At 40.2% G+C, this 12,460-nt stretch overlaps 1 non-coding gene and 1 pseudogene across 1 annotated transcript; one reads left to right on the forward strand and one right to left on the reverse strand.

The window, feature by feature from the left end:
- Window positions 1-3,777: 3,777 nt before the first annotated feature.
- Window positions 3,778-3,884, reverse strand: LOC136125239 (U6 spliceosomal RNA). Its single transcript, XR_010656007.1, has one exon. It is a non-coding gene; the product is annotated as a U6 spliceosomal RNA (small nuclear RNA).
- Window positions 3,885-6,074: 2,190 nt separating this feature from the next.
- Window positions 6,075-7,197, forward strand: LOC136124908 (thyroid transcription factor 1-associated protein 26-like; annotated as a pseudogene).
- The last annotated feature ends 5,263 nt before the right edge of the window (window positions 7,198-12,460 follow it).

Genomic DNA, 12,460 nt, shown 5'->3' on the forward strand with positions numbered 1-12,460 from the left:
ATGGTGGGCACTTAGGTTGTCTCCATCTCCAGGCTATCATAAATAGAGCTGCAATGAACATTTTGGTACATGACTCTTTCTGAATTATGGTTTTCTCAGGGTATATGCCCAGTAGTGGGATTGCTAGGTCATATGGTAGTTCTATTTGTAGCTTTTTAAGGAACCTCCATACTGTTCTCCATAGTGGCTGTGCCAATTCACATTCCCACCAGCAGTGCAGGAGTGTTCCCTTTTCTCCACACCCTCTCCAGCATTTATTGTTTCTAGATTTTTTGATGATGGCCATCCTGACTGGTGTGAGATGATATCTCATTGTAGTTTTGATTTGCATTTCTCTAATGATTAATGATGTTGAGCATTCTTTCATGTGTTTGTTGGCAGTCTGTATATCTTCTTTGGAGAAATGTCTACTTAGGTCTTCTGGCCATTTTTGGATTGGGCTGTTTGTTTTTTTGTTATTGAGCTGCATGAGCTGCTTGTAAATTTTGGAAATTAATCCTTTGCCAGTTGCTTCTTTTGCAAATATTTTCTCCCATTCTGAGGGCTGTCTTTTGGTCTTGTTTATGGTTTCCTTTGCTGTGCAAAAGCTTTGAAGTTTCATTAGGTCCCATTTGTTTATTTTTGTTTTTATTTCCATTTCTCTAGGAGGTGGGTCAAAAAGGGTCTTGCTGTGATTTATGTCATAGAGTGTACTGCCTATGTTTTCCTCTAAGAGTTTGATAGTTTCTGACCTTACATTTAGATCTTTAATCCATTTTGAGCTTATCTTTGTGTATGGTGTTAGGGAGTGATCTAATCTCATACTTTTACATGTACCTGTCCAGTTTTCTCAGCACTATTTATTGAAGAGGCTGTCCTTTCTCCATGTACATTCCTGCCTCCTTTATCAAAGAGAAGGTGACCATATGTGTGTGGGTTCATCTCTGGGATTTCTATCCTGTTCCATTGATCTATATTTCTGTTTTTGTGCCAGTACCATACTGTCTTGATTACTGTAGCTTTGTAGTATAGTCTGAAGTCAGGGAGCCTGATTCCTCCAGCTCCATTTTTCATTCTCATGATTGCTTTGGTTATTAGGGGTCTTTTGTGTTTCCATACAAATTGTGAAAGTTTTTGTTCTAGTTCTGTGAAAAATGCCAGTGGTAGTTTGATAGGGATTGCATTGAATCTGTAGATTGCTTTGGGTAGTAGAGTCATTTTCACAATGTCGATTCTTCCAATCCAAGAACATGGTATATCTCTCCATCTATTTGTATCATCTTTAATTTCTTTCACCAGTGTCTTATAATTTTCTGCATATAGGTCTTTTGTTTCCTTCGGTAGGTTTATTCCTAGATATTTTACTCTTTTTGTTGTAATGGTAAATGCGAGTGTTTTCTTGATTTCACTTTCAGATTTTTCATCATTAGTGTATAGGAATGCAAGAGATTTCTGTGCATTAATTCTGTATCCTGCAACTTTACCAAATTCACTGATTAGCTCTAGTAGTTTTCTGGTAGCATCTTTAGGATTCTCTATGTATAATATCATGTCATCTGTAAACAATGACAGCTTTACTTCTTCTTTACCGATTTGGATTCCTTTTATTTCCTTTTCTTCTCTGATTGCTGTGGCTAAAACTTCCAAAACTATATTCAATAAGAGTGGTGACAGTGGGCAACCTTGTCTTGTTCCTGATCTTAGTGGAAATGCTTTCAGTTTTTCACCATTGAGTATGATGTTGGCTGTGGGTTTGTCATATATGGCCTTTATTATGTTGAGGAAAGTTCCCTCTATGCCTACTTTCTGCAGGGTTTTTATCATAAAAGGGTGTTGAATTTTGTCAAAAGCTTTCTCTGCATCTATTGAGATGATCATATGGTTTTTCTCCTTCAATTTGTTAATATAGTTTATCACATTGATTGATTTGCATATATTGAATAATCCTTGCATTCCTGGAATAAACCCCACTTGATCATGGTGTATGATCCTTTTAATGTGCTGCTGGATTCTGCTTGCTAGTATTTTGTTGAGGATTTTTGCATCTGTGTTCATCAGTGATATTGGCCTCTAGTTTTCTTTCTTTGTGACATCCTTGTCTGGTTTTGGTATCAAGGTGATGGTGGTCTCGTAGAATGAATTTGGGAGTGTTCCTCTCTCTGCTATATTTTGGAAGAGTTTGAGAAGGACAGGTGTTAGCTCTTCTCTAAATGTTTGATAGAATTCCCCTGTGAAGCCATCTGGTCCTGGGCTTTTGTTTGTTGGAAGATTTTTAATCACAGTCTCAATTTCAATGCTTCGATTGGTCTGTTTATATTTTCTATTTCTTCCTGATTCAGTCTCAGAAGGTTGTGCATTTCTAAGAATTTGTTCATTTCTTCCAGGTTGTCCATTTTATTGGCATAGAGTTGCTTGTAGTAATCTCTCATGATCCTTTGTATTTCTGCAGTGTCAGTTGTTACTTCTCCTTTTTCATTTCTAATTCTTTTAATTTGAGTCTTCTCCCTTTTTTTCTTGATGAGTCTGGCTAATGGTTTATCAATTTTGTTTATCTTCTCAAAGAACCAGCTTTTAGTTTTATTGATCTTTGCTATTGTTTCCTTCATTTCTTTTTATTTCTGATCTGAAATTTATGATTTCTTTCCTTCTGCCAACTTTGGGGTTTTCTTGTTCTTCTTTCTCTAATTGCTTTAGGTATAAGGTTAGGTTGTTTATTTGAGATGTTTCTTGTTTCTTGAGGTAGGATTGTATTCCTATAAACTTCCCTCTTAGAACTGTTTTTGCTGCATCCCATAGGTTTTGGGTCATCGTGTTTTCATTGTCATTTGTTTCTAGGTATTTTTTGATTTCCTCTTTGATTTCTTCAGTGATCTCTTGGTTATTTAGTAGTGTATTGTTTAGCCTCCATGTGGTTGTAGTTTTTACAGATTTTTTCCTGTAATTGATATCTAGTCTCATAGCATTGTGGTCAGAAAAGATACTTGATATGATTTCAATTTTCTTAAATTTACCAAGGCTTGATTTGTGACTCAAGATATGATCTATCCTGGAGAATGTTCCATGAGCACTTGAGAAGAAAGTGTATTCTGTTCTTTTTGGATGGAATGTCCTATAAGTTTCTGAAGTCCATGTTGTTTATTGTATCATTTAAAGCTTATGTTTCATTATTTATTTTCATTTTGGTTGATCTGTCCGTTGGTGAAAGTGGGGTGTTAAAGTCCCTTACTATGATTGTGGTACTGTCAATTTCCCTTTTTATGGCTGTTAGTATTTGCCTTATATATTGAGGTGCTCTTATGTTGGGTGCATAAATATTTCCAATTGTTATATCTTCTTCTTGGATTGATCCCTTGATCATTGTGTAGTGTTCTTCTTTGTCTCTTGTAATAGTCTTTATTTTAAAGTCTATTTTGTCTGATATGAGAATTGCTACTCCATCTTTCTTTTGATTTCCATTTGTATGGAATATCTTTTTCCATCCCCTCACTTTCAGGCTGCATGTGTACCTAGGTCTGAAGTGGGTGTCTTGTAGACAGCATATATATGGGTCTTGTTTTTGTATCCATTCAGGCAGTCTATGTCTTTTGGTGGAAGCATTTAATCCATTTACATTTAAGGTAGTTATCAATATGTATGTTCCTATCACCATTTTCTTAATTGTTTTGGGTTTGTTATTGTATGTCTTTTCCTTCTCTTTATCTTTGTATTTAATTTTTGATAGCTTGATTTATATGTGTTTGGCATGTTTCTCCTTATATTTATCCTGTATGGGACTCTGCGCTTCCTGGACTTGATTGAAAAAATATGGAACGCTTCACAAATTTGCATGTCATCCTTGTGCAGGGGCCAGGCTGATCTTCTCTGTATCATTCCAATTTTAGTATACGTGCTGCCAAAGTGAGCACACATGTGCACATTTAGGAGTAGGAGAAGGGAAGGGAAAGAAGAATACCACCATGTTCTAGCTATGTACCAAGAACTTTACACAGGTATCATTATTTGTTTTCTGGGGCTGCCATAACAATTCAGCACAAACTGGGTGGCTTAAAACAGCAGACACTGTACTTATAGTTCTCTCCCAATTCTGGAGACAAGAAGTTTGAGATCAAGGTGTCATATTGCCATACTCCTGCTGAAGGCTCCAGGAAAGAATGCTTCCTTGTCTATTCCTAGCTTCCGGGGGCTCCTGTCAATTCTTGGCATATCTTGGCTGCAGCAGGTCATTCCTATCCCTGCCTTCATCTTTTCATGATCTTATTCGTTGTTCATATCATTGCATGTCTTTCCTCTTCTTATTAGGACACCAACCATTGGGTTAGTGCCCACCCTATTCCAGTATGACCTCATCTTAACTAATTACATCTGCAAACACAATACTTCCTAATAAGGTCACATTTGGAGGCTCCAGGTGGACATGGAATTTGGAGGAAACATTATGCAAGCTGCTACAGTACTTCATTTCATTCTTGGAGCAACTTGTGGTCTAGATACTGTTAGACCCATTTTACATATGAGGAAACAGTTGACATCAAGAAGCCTTTCTTCATTTGCATGGTTGTACTTGAACTCAGCCCTCTGCGGCCCCATTACACCACGAGGCTTTTCAATATTTTCAATAGTGAGACTCAAACCTGATGGCAAGAAAAGGCCAACTTGCATGCAGTCCTGATGACCAATCCAATTCCAACCTCCTCATTTCTCTTGGGCTCATAAGAGTGGGGTCAGAAGAGACAGGGTAGGTTTTCTAAGCCATATTTCTCTAATGTGTTCTAGTCCTCTTAACATGCCTTGCCTCTAAGTCCTCCCCCAACCTAATTGTTTTTATTCTGAAAAAGCAGCATTCTCGTTTCCTCCTTCTCATTCTTTTTACTTTATACCTTAAAGAAGAAGGGATGAAATTTGTAGTAGCTACAAATGGAAGTGGCCGCCTAGGCCCCAAGAATGGGGCTGTGTGGGGAACTGCTTCTCCACCCATAACTCCAGGCATGTGGTTTCAGTGAGCGTTGCCTGCTCTTACTTGACCTCCCTTCCTCAGCTACCGTGATTGGCTGAGGAATGGGCATATGTCCTCTGCAAGACTCTAAGAGCTTAGTGTCTATAGGGTTCATACACCACCCCCCAGAGCTCCTGCCCCTCTTTAGAAGGGAGATACACTCCCCCATTGTTTCCTTTCCTCCACCTCATCTGGGCTCCCTCCTGTCTCAGTCTACGTCTCTCCACCCTTCCCTCTGGGCAGCTCAGTTTTTCCTCCACACCTAGGCTTGGGAAAACAGACTCATCTCGGCACAAAGGAAAGCCCTGGGGTTTTCACAACAGGGCCCAAATAAAACTCAAACTAATATCTCAGAACATTTTCCTGCCTCATAAATCTATATGCCTCAAAAAAATACTGGAGCAGTAGATACCAAGGTGTTAACAGGGGCGTTTCTGAGTGGAGGACTTGCACAGGTTTTTTTACTTTCTCCTTTTTCCCTTCTATTTTATTTTCTAAATAACTTGCCATGGACACACATTGCTTTTTAAACAGAAATAATTTTTTAAAAATCAGTAATGGAGAGTATAGTTAAATTGCTAAACAACAGCAACAAGAAAACATTTTTAGAACTTGGCATAGTTGCACTGATACTTAGTAATGGGAAATTGGAATTTAGGTCATAAATATTGCATAATAATGATCTCACTAGTGTGCACAATCAGTCTACAAAGCTCTTTTCATTTTCTAGAAGGGAAGGTTGAGGTGAAGAGAGATTACGTGGCTTAACCAAGGACTGATCACCTTGTGAGTGCAGGGCAGGGTTCATTTCTGGTTTTTCCTCCCCAAATATTTTCCTCCAAAAGTAATGCGATACAATGCAATGTGATATGATGCGATGCATTATAAATATGTGAGGGAGATTAAGAGGTACAAACTTCTAGTTGCAAAATAAATGAGTCCCAGACATAAAATGTACAGTATGGGGAATATAGTCAATAATTATGAAATATCTTTGTGCAGCGACAGATGGTAACTAGACCTTATCATGGTGATTATTTTGAAATGTATAGAACTATTGAGTGGGTCCTTCGTGGTTTTCTGGTGACATGGTTGGTGTGCCATGGCACTGGTGAGGCTGGCAGCAAGGTGGCAGACAGGGAGTTTTGGGACACGTGGTGAAGGAGCTTCACAGGTAGGATTCAAGAATAAGAATGTGAAACAGATGATATGGCAATCTAACCATCTGCAAGCCTTCATGGGGAGTGTTCTTGAGGGACAAGTCTGCATTTTGAAATGAAAGATTCAGCAAAATTACAAGAAATTACTATAGAGGGTAAAAAAGGCTCAAACCACACAGGAGTCCCAATTCACAGATTGGTACCCTGATCATCTGAAACATCTCTATTTAGATGAAGAGGAAAGACTCAAGAATCAACTTAGAAAAGTTGACCAGTCTTTGTTAGAACAAGTTGACTGGCCTTTGTCAGAAGAACAAGTTAATCAGCCTTTGTCAGAAGAGCAATGTAACATTGACCAGGCATTGTCTGAAGAACACTGTAGCAATGAACAACCTCAGCCAGAAATAATGTAACATAAGAGTAAACTTCATTACTATGCCAAAGAAAAATAAAACATCAAATCAAAAAGCACAGGAAGGGAACTTCCCTGGTGGCACGATGGTTAGGAAACTGCCTGCCAATGCAGGAGACAGGGGTTTGATCCCTGGTCGGGGAACTAAGATCCCACATGCTGCAGAGTGGCTAAGCCCACGCACCACAACTACTGAGCCTGCGCTCTGGAGCCCGTGAGCCACAAATGCTGAGCCCGCATGTCACAACTACTGAAGCCTGCATGCCTAGAGCCCATGCTCCACAATGAGAGGGGCCACTGCAATGAGAAGCCCGCACACCACAACGAAGAGTGGCCCTCGCTTGCCGCAACTGGGGAAAGCCCGCATGCTGCAATGAAGACCCAATGCAGCCAAAAATAAATAAATAAAATAAATAAATTTATTTAAAAAATATTTTTAAAAAAGCACAGGAAGAATATGAACAGGTACAAGCTAAGTGTGTTGCTAAGAAACAAGAATTTGAGAGTAGAAAACGAGAGAGAGAAGAAGCTCAAAGGCTCTACAATAAGAAGAAAAAGTGTTCAAAATATTGAGCAAAAAGACTATAAAAGGCCAACCAAACTTGAATTTACAAATGGAGTAGCTTCTTAAAAAAATACAAGAACAAAATTAAGTCAGATATGTCATCCTTAATCAAGGGTTAAAATATCTGCTGTTTACTGAGTTCTCTGTATACGTACTAAACCTCCTAACAATTGACTAAATTTATTGGCAGAAACTGGGCTGCTAAGCTATACTAAATTTAAAATGTCCAAATATTTTTGTTTTTGTAAGAGAAAATTTTCTATGTATGTTCTACATAATATTCTTTTTTTAAAAATTTATTTGCGGGGCTTCCCTGGTGGCGCAGTGGTTGAGAGTCCGCCTGCCGATGCAGGGGACATGGGTTCGTGCCCCGGTCTGGGAAGATCCCACATGCCACGGAGCAGCTGGGCCCGTGAGCCATGGCCGCTGAGCCTGCGTGTCCGGAGCCTGTGCTCCGCAAAGGGAGAGGCCACAACAGTGAGAGGCCTGTGTACCGCAAAAAAAAAAAAAAAAAAAAAAAAAAATTTATTGGCATCTGAAGGAAGGTTGGCCTGGAGAACTGAAAGAACCTCCAATTTGAGTGACAGGTTCAAGCATATAATACTTTTGCACCATATGAAATTCAGATGAAATAAAATGTTAAAAAAATGGAGTTACTATGTTGTATACGAGGAACTAACATAGTGTTGTAGATCAATTAACCTTCAAAAGCAAACAAACTCATAGAAAAAAAAGATCAGCTTTATGGTTACCAGAGTTAGGGGTGGGTGGAGGGGGAATTGGATGAAGGCAGTCAAAATGTACAAGCTTTCAGTTATAAGGTAAATAAGTACCAAGGATGTAATGTACAACATGATAAACATAATGAGCAGTGCTGTATGTTACATATGAAAGTTGTTAACAGGGTAAATCCTAAGAAAGGGAAAATTTTTTTTATTTCTTTAATTTTGTATTTATATGAGAGATAAATATTCACTAACTTACTGTGGTCATCATTTCATGATGTATGTAAGTCAAATCATGATGCTGTACACCTTAAACTTATCCAGTGTGGTATGTTAATTATGTCTCAATAAAACTGGAAGTAAAAAAAAATGCTCACACAAAGTACCTAGAACAGTGTTTGCCACATAGCAGGTGTTAAATCAGTGTTAGCTATTTCAGGTCCAAAAAAAAAGTCCAGTGTTTCCCACTCTGCTAGGCCTTACAGGGAAGAAAAAAAAGAACACAGCCTAAGTGTGAGAAAGAAATGAACCCAGGGTTTTTGGGACATGGGCAAAGAGGAAGAGCTCAGGAAGGGGTGAGAACTACAAGAAGCCAGCAATTTACCTAGAACCAGGCTTAGCAACCTTCCTAAAGTCAGGAACAAACTCTTGATACGAGTTTACCTGGAATGTGACAAAAAGGAATGATGGCTAGCCCCCTCTCTTGAAAATGGGGATAGGGGATTCAGAGGTGGGGAGAAAGTCAGGGCAGAGGGGATCAGATAGAGGAGGGAGGAGTCCACATGTGGGCCACCCTGAAAACTGGCTTTCCTTGAGTTGTGGTCAACCCAGGGGCTGGAGGTTGGTCTCTTGCCATCATACCAGAAGTCACATACTTGGCTTGGAATTCCACGTGGTCTCCACCTGCCAAAGAAGGCCTTTGCTCAAAGTGAGGGAAGGGAAAGTGTGGCTGGATATTCTGGCCAGAGCAACTGAGGTGGCTGTTTTTAGAAGGAAGGAGGTCCAGGTTTGGCTCACTTTCTGAAAGGCACTCATATAAAAGAGAGTTTTATGGTTTGATGTAAACTGATGATTAAGTACTTTTCCTGCTGTAGCAATCCCCATGTTACTGAATGGAGAAGAAATAACTGGGGAGATGGCTCCTTGTTGAGAAAAAAGTTACTAAAGTCAGAAAGGTCAAGTTTCATTAAGGTCAAATTCCTCAGGTAAATCTCCCAAGTGCAGGGGTGGGGGCAGGAAATGAGGGTGGAGAAGAGAGGGATATGGGAGAAGTTGAACTGCTCCACTGGCCTTTAACAATGAAAAATAAAAGAGAGGGATTCAAGACAAGGAGGAGGTTCTGGAAGGCCTGGAAGGAATGTGTCCTGTCCTCTTCTTCTCTCATTCTTGGGGAGAAGAAGGAGATGCGGGACACACATTCTTGACATTTGAGAGTGCCTTTATGTAGAGATTAATACCTGCTTCTTGCCTGAAATTTCTGAAGGGGGAGGTTCACTGGAGTTCAGGGGGGTGAGGGTGTGAAGGGCTGTAGGGCTGTTTTCAGGGATGAAGAAAATTCAGGCACCCCTCATTCCAGGACCCTGAGCCTTTAGTGACCTCTGAACACCCCAAAAGTTATGGTGGTTTCAGGCGACACAGAGGGAGGGAAATCAGGGGCACAGGAGTCCTGGGCCCTTATCAGGACCACTGACATTAGACTGACCAGGGTGAGCCTGGGAATATTTCCCTCCCCCACTCCAAGATAACAGAGCCACAGTTTAGCCTGTTCTGGGAGAAGGGGGGGATATTTGAAAAGCACATATGATTGGAATTTCAAGTGGGACTGGATTCTAGCAGTTCCCCCAAAAGTTAAACATAGATTTACTGTATGACCCAGCATTCTATTCCTAGGTATATACCCAAGAGGATGAAAATATATGTCTACACAAGATGTACACATGACGTGTGGACACCAAGGGGTGAAAGTGGCGGGAGGCAGGTGGTGGTGGGATGAATTGGGAGATTGACATATATATACTAATATGTATAAAACAGATAACTAATAAGAACATGCTGTATAAAAAAATAAATAAAATAAAATTCAAAAAAAAAAGATGTATACATGAATGTTCATAGCAGCATTATTCGTAATAGCCAAAAAGTGGAAAGAACTCAACTGTCCAGCAACTGGTATATGTACAAATAAACTGTGTTATATCCATACAATGCAGTATAATTCAGCTTAAAAAAGGAATGAAGTACTGATACATGCCAATATGGATGGACCTGGGAAACATCATGCTAAATAGAAGAAGCACATATTGTAAAATTCCATTAAATGAAATGTCCATAATAGACAAAGCCATAGGAACAGAAAATAATGAGTGGTTGCCTAGAACTAGGGGTATGGTGGGGAGGTAGATGGATGGCTGATAAAGGGTGTGGGGTTTCACTTCCAGATGATGAAAATGTTTTTAAGTTGGTTGTAGTGATTTTTGCACAACTCCGTACATATACAAAAAAAAACACTGAATGGTACACTTTAAATAGGTGAATTGTATGGTATGTAAATTATATTTTAAAAAGCTGTTAGAAAATATGGGGCTGGATTGAGTCGTAATAAATGATCTGCAAATTATGAAACTGGACTGAGATGTGATGGGCCCTCTGCCCAATGGGCTAGGAGGTTTGACAGGATACTGTTGGCAATAGTTACTAGAAAACAGTTGCTAGCATCTTCAACCATGTAGCCCAGATAAGCTGTTCAGAGAGAACCTATGAAAGAAGCAGATGAGAAAGAGGGACAGCCCTAACTAGAATCTTGGTCCTTGTTTCAGGCCCTTTCACAGTCTGGGTTGTGGTCCCAGCGTCAGGTTTGGCCAGATACCTGTGTGGAATTATGATTTTTGCTCAAGTGGGTGTCTGCTACATCAGACAGTTCTAAGAACACAAAGGATCAAAAATGCCTGAGATTTACCTACTGCTGCATGCTGACTAGGCCTGACCTCATTTTTAGGGTGGTTGGGAGAAGAAGGACAAGGTAGACCTACAGAACCAAATAATCTACATGTGTTCTAAATTTTCTCCTTTTTCCTCATCCTGACTCATCTCTGGGAGGAGAGAGGGAGGCAAAACTGTTGAACCCAGATCTAGGATTGCTGTAAGATGAACCTGGTGTGATCCCTGCAACTCAGGCTGAAGGGTCCCCAGAGTCCCAAAATTTTAGGAACTCTGTGCCAGAAATGGAGACAAAAGACCAAATATATATTTCTCATTATATATCACACAGCCATTTCACCCAGGGACTTCCTAACCAGGGCTGATCAAGACTACAGTATGTTCCCAGGACTAAATGGAGGAGGGAATCTATCACCTGAAGCCTGAACCTGGGGAAGCAGATGCAGTGCTTGGACCAAGTGGAGGGGACACCTGAATTCATTGTCACGTAAAGGAAGTCTGAGATTCACACACTGGTCTTTGGTTTCAATTCTGTTCGGGGAAAAAAAAAAGTGAAATGATGATTCATCTCTTCAAATTCAGTCAGGGGCAGGAGGAGACTGCTGACTCATGTTTTGGGGTCAGATCAGTGATTCCCAAACCTGGCTGCACAGCAGAATCCCCTGGGGAACTTCAAAAAAATACAGATGCCTGGGCACTACTCCAGACCTCCTGATTCAAAATCTCCAGGGCTGGGGTCCAAAAATCTGTATTTTATGAAATTTTGATCAGGTGGTTCTGAATTAACCAGCCTGTCCTAATTGGTTACTCAGCATTAGGGAATCCCTAGGTTTGATGACGTTGGTCACAACAATATTTGTGAATAATAGTAAGTAAAAGGGAGAAAAAGAAGGTGAGAACCCAGAGAAAAACAGGGGCTATTTAAATATCTGGATTACATAAAAAGAAATGAAATTGAGTTATTTGTAGTGAGGTGGATGGATCTAGAGACTGTCATACAGAGTGAAGTAAGTCAGAAAGAGAAAAACAAATACCGTATGCTAACACATATATATGGAATCTAAAATAAAATGGTTCTGATGAACCTAGGGGCAGGACAGGAATAAAGACACAGACGTAGAGAATGGACTTGAGGACACGGGGAGGGGGAAGGGTAAGCTGGGACGAAGTGAGAGAGTGGCATGGACATATATACACTACCAAACGTAAAACAGATAGCTAGTGGGAAGCAGCCGCATAGCACAGGGAGATCAGCTTGGTGCTTTGTGTCCACCTAGAGGGGTGGGATAGGGAGGGTGGGAGGGAGGGAGACGCAAGAGGGAGGAGATATGGGAATATATGTTTATTCATATCTGATTCACTTTGTTATACAGCAGAAACTAGCACACCCTTGTAGAGCAATTATACTCCAATAAATATGTTAAATAAATAAATTTGGCTTATGTCTGTCTGTGCCTCTGATTTTCTTTTGCTAAGAAGAGCTGATATTGTGAGCCTCAGGTTACCAGTGGGGAGAAAAGTGGAAGCACTCAGACATGAGTTTATCTCTCCTAAGGGGCCAGAATTAGTGGCAGGTTGGCTTTTAGAAACCATGGTAACTGGTTAGAGGGGTGGCACTGTGTGGAAAGCGGAGAGCAGTTGACACAGGGGGCTGAAAAGTTGGATCAGGATCCACTCCTCACCAGCTGT

Source organism: Phocoena phocoena, chromosome 6 (assembly GCF_963924675.1).
Source record: "Phocoena phocoena chromosome 6, mPhoPho1.1, whole genome shotgun sequence".
Taxonomy (NCBI): domain Eukaryota; kingdom Metazoa; phylum Chordata; class Mammalia; order Artiodactyla; family Phocoenidae; genus Phocoena; species Phocoena phocoena.